Source organism: Coregonus clupeaformis, chromosome 8 (assembly GCF_020615455.1).
Source record: "Coregonus clupeaformis isolate EN_2021a chromosome 8, ASM2061545v1, whole genome shotgun sequence".
NCBI lineage: Eukaryota > Metazoa > Chordata > Actinopteri > Salmoniformes > Salmonidae > Coregonus > Coregonus clupeaformis.
The window spans coordinates 30,499,590-30,508,065 of record NC_059199.1 but is presented as its reverse complement, the minus strand read 5'-3'; positions in this window follow the sequence as shown (position 1 = coordinate 30,508,065).

The following is an 8,476-nucleotide window of genomic DNA, read 5'->3' as shown; positions in this document are numbered from 1 at the left end:
AGTAATTTTTCCAACAATTGTTTACAGACAGATTATTTCACTTATAATTCACTGTCTCACAATTCCAGTGGGTCAGAATTTTAAACAGCTTGGAAAATTCCAGAAAATTATGTCATGGCTTTAGAAGCTTCTGATAGGCTAATTTACATAATTTGAGTCAATAAAGGGAACACTAAAATAACACATCCTAGATCTGAATGAATGAAATAATCTTATTAAATACTTTTTTCTTTACATAGTTGAATGTGCTGACAACAAAATCACACAAAAATTATCAATGGAATCAAATGTATCAACCCATGGAGGTCTGGATTTGGAGTCACCCTCAAAATTAAAGTGGAAAACCACACTACAGGCTGATCCAACTTTGATGTAATGTCCTTAAAACAAGTCAAAATGAGGCTCAGTAGTGTGTGTGGCCTCCACGTGCCTGTATGACCTCCCTACAATGCCTGGGCATGCTGCTGATGAGGTGGCGGATGGTCTCCTGAGGGATCTCCTCCCAGACCTGGACTAAAGCATCCGCCAACTCCTGGACAGTCTGTGGTGCAACGTGGCGTTGGTGGATGGAGCGAGACATGATGTCCCAGATGTGCTCAATTGGATTCAGGTCTGGGAACGGCGGTCCATAGCATCAATGCCTTCCTCTTGCAGGAACTGCTGACACACTCCAGCCACATGAGGTCTATCATTGTCTTGCATTAGGAGGAACCCCGGGCCAACCGCACCAGCATATGGTCTCACAAGGGGTCTGAGGATCTCATCTCGGTACCTAATGGCAGTCAGGCTACCTCTGGCGAGCACATGGAGGGCTGTGCGGCCCCCCAAAGAAATGCCACCCCACACCATGACTGATCCACCGCCAAACCGGTCATACTGGAGGATGTTGCAGGCAGCAGAACGTTCTCCACGGCGTCTCCAGACTCTGTCACGTCTGTCACGTGCTCAGTGTGAACCTGCTTTCATCTGTGAAGAGCACAGGGCGCCAGTGGCCAATTGTGCGCCGCCCATGAGTCTCGCGGTCGCGGCATGTACAGAGGTGCATTGATTTCTAAAGAAAAATGCTTCTCTTATTTTTGGTTCCTTGGAAGAGGAAAAGCAGGTTACGTAAATGCAGGTGACGTAAGCCAGACAACTCAATAAGAGATCAGTGCATCCAAATCACAGCCATATCATTGCTCTTTAAAAAACTTGATAAGAACAAGACAACAAGCAAAGAGATTATATATTGTTAATGTAAGTATTTGAACATTATTATACTTTATTCATGACTGTCATTGTAAATGTACTATTGTTTTTTCCAAGACAGGGACAACTGGTGCATTTGTTTGAAGAAAATAGTTGTTCAATTTAATCTTTTTTAATGGCTTTGTTACTGGTTGCGGAGTAGTCCCTTATAGCTGATAGATAATATATCTGATCACTCCCACTAGCATCAGATATCTGCATCTGTGATATAGTTTATACATATGGACGGTGATCAAGATAAAATCACCCAGGGTAAGTAAGATATTAAATACCTACTTTTATTTACCTTTGGACAATTTGAGAGGGCCCATTGATCATATAAAGGCACTAGAAAAAATGTAATGTCAGGTGCAGCTTTGTGGCAATCCTAAAGCAATAGTTGACGCTATAATATACAGTGCTATGAAAAAGTATTTGCCCCCTTTCTAATTTTCTCTACTTTTGCATATTTGTGATACTGAATGTTATCAGATCTTCAACCAAAACCTAATATTCGATAAAGGGAACATACAATGGGGAGAACAAGTATTTGATACACTGCCGATTATGCAGGTTTTCCTACTTACAAAGCATGTAGAGGTCTGTAATTTTTATCATAGGTACACTTCAACTGTGAGAGATGGAATCTAAAACAAAAATCCAGAAAATCACATTATATGATTTTTAAGTAATTAATTTGCATTTCATTGCATGACATAAGTATTTGATACATCAGAAAAGCAGAACTTAATATTTGGTACAGAAACCTTTGTTTGCAATTACAGAGATCATACGTTTCCTGTAGGTCTTGACCAGGTTTGCACACACTGCAGCAGGGATTTTGGCCCACTCCTCCATACAGACCTTCTCCAGATCCTTCAGGTTTCGGGGCTGTCGCTGGGCAATACGGACTTTCAACACCCTCCAAAGATTTTCTATTGGGTTCAGGTCTGGAGACTGGCTAGGCCACTCCAGGACCTTGAGATGCTTCTTACGGAGCCACTCCTTAGTTGCCCTGGCTGTGTGTTTCGGGTCATTGTCATGCCGGAAGACCCAGCCACGACCCATCTTCAATGCTCTTACTGAGGGAAGGAGGTTGTTGGCCAAGATCTCACGATACATGGCCCCATCCATCCTCCCCTCAATACGGTGCAGTCGTCCTGTTCCCTTTGCAGAAAAGCATCCCCAAAGAATGATGTTTCCACCTCCATGCTTCACGGTTGGGATGGTGTCTTGGGGTTGTACTCATCCTTCTTCTTCCTCCAAACACGGCGAGTGGAGTTTAGACCAAAAAGCTCTATTTTTGTCTCATCAGACCACATGACCTTCTCCCATTCCTCCTCTGGATCATCCAGATGGTCATTGGCAAACTTCAGACGGGCCTGGACATGCGCTGGCTTGAGCAGGGGGACCTTGCGTGCGCTGCAGGATTTTAATCCATGACGGCGTAGTGTGTTACTAATGGTTTTCTTTGAGACTGTGGTCCCAGCTCTCTTCAGGTCATTGACCAGGTCCTGCCGTGTAGTTCTGGGCTGATCCCTCACCTTCCTCATGATCATTGATGCCCCACGAGGTGAGATCTTGCATGGAGCCCCAGACCGAGGGTGATTGACCGTCATCTTGAACTTCTTCCATTTTCTAATAATTGCGCCAACAGTTGTTGCCTTCTCACCAAGCTGCTTGCCTATTGTCCTGTAGCCCATCCCAGCCTTGTGCAGGTCTACAATTTTATCCCTGATGTCCTTACACAGCTCTCTGGTCTTGGCCATTGTGGAGAGGTTGGAGTCTGTTTGATTGATTGTGTGGACAGGTGTCTTTTATACAGGTAACGAGTTCAAACTGGTGCAGTTAATACAAGTAATGAGTGGAGAACATGAGGGCTTCTTAAAGAAAAACTAAAAGGTCTGTGAGAGCCGGAATTCTTACTGGTTGGTAGGTGATCAAACACTTATGTCATGCAATAAAATGCAAATTAATTACTTAAAAAATCATACAATGTGATTTTCTGGATTTTTGTTTTTAGATTCCGTCTCTCACAGTTGAAGTGTACCTATGATAAAAAATTACAGACCTCTACATGCTTTGTAAGTAGGAAAACCTGCAAAATCGGCAGTGTATCAAATACTTGTTCTCCCCACTGTAAGTGGACAAATAACACAACAATTACATATTTATTTCATTTATTTCATAAACAAAGTTATGCAATACCCAATTCCTCTGTGTGAAAAAGTAATTGCCCCCTTACACTCAATAACTGGTTGTGCCATATATAGCTGCAATGACTCCAACCAAATGCTTCCTGTAGTTGTTGATCAGTCTCTCACATCGCTGTGGAGGAATGTTGGCCCACTCTTCCATGCAGAACTGCTTTAACTCAGTGACGTGTGGGTTTTCAAGCATGAACTGCTTGTTTCAAGTCCTGCCACAACATCTCAATTGGGATTAGGTCTGGACTTTGACTAGGCCATTCCAAAACTTCCAATTTGTTGCTTTTTAGCAATTTTCATGTAGACTTGATTGTGTGTTTTGGATCATTGTCTTGCTGCATGACCCAGCTGCGCTTCAGCTTCAGCTCACAGACGGATGGTCTGACATTCTCCTGTAGAATTATCTGATACAAAGCAGAATTCATGTTTCCTTCTATTAAGGCAAGTTATCCAGGTCCTGAGGCAGCAAAGCATCCCCAAACCATCACACCACCACCATGCTGACCTTTGGTATACATTTACATTTTAGTCATTTAGCAGACGCTCTTATCCAGAGCGACTTACATGAGCAATTAGGGTTAAGTGCCTTGCTCAAGGGCACAGACAGATTTTTCACCTAGTCGGCTCTGGGATTAGAACCAGCGACCTTTCGGTTACTGGCACTACGCTCTTAACCACTAAGCTACCTGCCGACCGTTCAGCACAGTATGATATTGGCTTTGAATTCCATTCCACAGAGATTAAGAATAAAACAGTATGGAAGTTGAAAGGTAAAAAAAAAAAAAAAGCTCCCTTTCTGCAGTATAAAACATACCAGCTGGGCTCATCCGTTAACACATACTGTACACTTATGGCATAGTTGCATTTGATTTTGGTCCACAGATTGTCCATTATTGGGAAGCAGCACAAGAGAGAAAACGGGTTTCAACCCCATTAAGCAACCTCTGGTATTCCATCGAGAGACTAGCATTTTTATTTAATTAAAAGGCATACAAATCGTGATTAATTCTGTGCTTTACGGTGTGAGTATGATGTGGTCCTGCCCTAAGCATGGATGTGACCTTTAACACTATAAGCTATTAGTCAGAATAGTGAGCTCCCTAGAGTCCTGCATATTAACGCTAATCTAAAGTGATATTTGCTGGCTTCTTGCCCAACCTATAAATTCAACAAAGTTTAGTGAAGTCTCTACACCAGGATTACTTCACAGCCTCACCCTTCCATTCCAACACGGTACTTCACAGCCTCACCCTTCCATTCCTCACAGCCTCACCCTTTAATTCCTCACAGCCTCACCCTTCCATTCCAACACGGTACCTCACAGTCTCACCCTTCCATTCCTCACAGCCTCACCCTTCCATTCCAACACACTAGCTCATTGGTTCCTACCAGGACAGTAGTTATGTATTTTAGACCGTAAAGCTCTACGGTTCCTACCCTGACAGTAGTCTACTATGGACCCAGAGAGGCAGCTCGGAATTCTTTAAAAGATGCCATTTCCTTTAAGCAAGCGACAGGACATAATTCAGTCACAGTTTTGTTGTAGATGATCATTTCTCAACAGGTTAAATGTTGCTCACCACAGTTCTGCACAAAATGGTAGGCTATAGTTTTGGCCTTTCTCTGTCTAAAGCAGGAAACATGATGGTCATGTCAACGATGGCTTTGAGCAGTGAGCACCGCGAAACATACCTCACAGACCACCACACTTTAGTTCCCAGTGTATATACAGTAGGCACAGTAACAGGCCTCCCCATTGGGTGTCTGATGCACTGCCTATCCTAGACCATAGACTGCAGGTCATCTCCATCATCCGCTCTATCAGCCAGGTTTCCTGCGATCCCTGTCACCATGAGGCTCTGAAGCAGGCATGATGTTCTTACTGTGGAATGCAGTGTTTGGTTTTCGCCAGGCATAATGGGACCCATCTTGGTTGGAGTCATTGCAGCTAAAGGTGGCACAACCAGTTATTGGGTGTAAGGGGGCAATTACTTTTTCACACAGGGGAATTGGGTGTTGCATAACTTTGTTTATAAAATAAATATGTAATTGTTGTGTTATTTGTCCACTTATGTTCCCTTTATCTAATATTAGGTTTTGGTTGAAGATATGATAACATTCAGTATCACAAATATGCAAAAGTAGAGAAAATTAGAAAGGGGGCAAATACTTTTTCATAGCACTGTATATATATATATATATATATATACACTGTTCAAAAAAATTAAGGGAACACTTAAACAACACAATGTAACTCTAAGTCAATCACACTTCTGTGAAATCAAACTGTCCACTTAGGAAGCAACACTGATTGACAATAAATTTCACATGCTGTTGTGCAAATGGAATAGACAACAGGTGGAAATTATAGGCAATTAGCAAGACACCCCCATAAAGAAGTGGTTCTGCAGGTGGTGACCACAGACCACTTCTCAGTTCCTATGCTTCCTGGCTGATGTTTTGGTCACTTTTGAATGCTGGCGGTGCTTTCACTCTAGTGGTAGCATGTGACGGAGTCTACAACCCACACAAGTAGCTCAGGTAGTGCAGCTCATCCAGGATGGCACATCAATGCGAGCTGTGGCAAGAAGGTTTGCTGTGTCTGTCAGCGTAGTGTCCAGAGCATGGAGGCGCTACCAGGAGACAGGCCAGTACATCAGGAGACGTGGAGGAGGCCGTAGGAGGGCAACAACCCAGCAGCAGGACTGCTACCTCCGCCTTTGTGCAAGGAGGAGCAGGAGGAGCACTGCCAGAGCCCTGCAAAATGACCTCCAGCAGGCCACAAATGTGCATGTGTCTGCTCAAACGGTCAGAAACAGACTCCATGAGGGTGGTATGAGGGCCCGACGTCCACAGGTGGGGGTTGTGTTTACAGCCCAACACCGTGCAGGACGTTTGGCATTTGCCAGAGAACACCAAGATTGGAAAATTCGCCACTGGCGCCCTGTGCTCTTCACAGATGAAAGCAGGTTCACACTGAGCACGTGACAGACGTGACAGAGTCTGGAGACGCCGTGGAGAACGTTCTGCTGCCTGCAACATCCTCCAGCATGACCGGTTTGGCGGTGGATCAGTCATGGTGTGGGGTGGCATTTCTTTGGGGGGCCGCACAGCCCTCCATGTGCTCGCCAGAGGTAGCCTGACTGCCATTAGGTACCGAGATGATATCCTCAGACCCCTTGTGAGACCATATGCTGGTGTGGTTGGCCCGGGGTTCCTCCTATTGCAAGACAATGCTAGACCTCATGTGGCTGGAGTGTGTCAGCAGTTCCTGCAAGAGGAAGGCATTGATGCTATGGACTGGCCCGCCCATTCCCCAGACCTGAATCCAATTGAGCACATCTGGGACATCATGTCTCGCTCCATCCACCAACGCCACGTTGCACCACAGACTGTCCAGGAGTTGGCGGATGCTTTAGTCCAGGTCTGGGAGGAGATCCCTCAAGAGACCATCCGCCACCTCATCAGGAGCATGCCCAGGCGTTGTAGGGAGGTCATACAGGCACGTGGAGGCCACACACACTACTGAGCCTCATTTTGACTTGTTTTAAGGACATTACATCAAAGTTGGATCAGCCTGTAGTGTGGTTTTCCACTTTAATTTTGAGGGTGACTCCAAATCCAGACCTCCATGGGTTGATAAATTTGATTTCCATTGATAATTTTTGTGTGATTTTGTTGTCAGCACATTCAACTATGTAAAGAAAAAAGTATTTAATAAGATTATTTCATTCATTCAGATCTAGGATGTGTTGTTTAAGTGTTCCCTTTATTTTTTTGAGCAGTGTATATATATATATATATATATATTACATATTTGCATTTCTTAAAAAGATAAATTTGTTGTAACTTGTGTAAAATACACTTCTCTGAAAAATAAAAATTCCTAAGTCTTCCCAAACACTATGTTTTATTTTTCTCATCTGAATCCAAGGTGCTGCGTTTGTGGACAAGCACAGGTGTGAACTCATTAAGAGGATCAACACGGTAATGCCCATAGCAGATTACCTGCTTGACAAGGGCATGATACAACAGGAGGCTTACAGTAAAATCCAAAAAGAAAATACCTCCCAGGATCAAATGAGAGATTTGTACGACTGTTGTCGCTCTGGAGGAGAAAAAGTAAAAGCAGCCTTCTACAAGTGTCTGAAAAAATGTCAACCACACCTTGTCCAAGAGCTGGGTAAGATCAGTTGTCTGTCTGATGGTGTGTTAAAATGGTCCTCGCAATCTCATATTTACCAGTTGTTGAAATCGTAAATATTAGGCTACATGAATGGGTTACACTGCTTTCGAAGTGAGAGCAAGTACTTTATCTTTGTCTTGTTTTTTTGTTTTGTTTTGTTTTTAAATGTTTTTAATGTTTTTTCTTTTCTTTTTTTCTTTTTAAATTTATTTTCTTTTTTTTAGGGGGTAGATCAGCTTTAATTTTGCAGATAGATTGTAACTTCCATCAATGTAATTGTCTGCATCACTTCCAATCCCACGTATGTTTTTTTATCTCGCAAATATTTATATATACATATACATACATACACATGCATATACACATACATATAAATACATATACACACATATATATATATATATATATATATATATGTTATGTGAGTTATTTAACAAACTATTTTAGTGTCTCTGTGCGTCTCCCAAAAGGTTGTAAGTCTTTTGGGATTTAAGTAACGGCCAGAGTCCCGGTCTGCATAGTCAGAGATATTTATTCATTGAGAATTCTGCCATCACAATTTCAGAATCCATCTTTTATACTCATACGTCATACAAAAAGAAATCCTTCCCCTCTGTAGGCGGGCTGTAGTTTTCCACTCTAAAACTGCTCTACTGACCTTCAGTTCACACACACACACATATACACACATGCATACACACATACATACACACACACACATATCCTACTCCCTGCATTACTCAGTTATTGCCGTTCTCACAATATTCTGCACCATGTTTTCATAACAGTTTCTCCCCTCCCTAAATTGGGAGGCCTCTTTATCTTAGTTTCTCAGTTGTCTTTGTTGTCTGGCCTA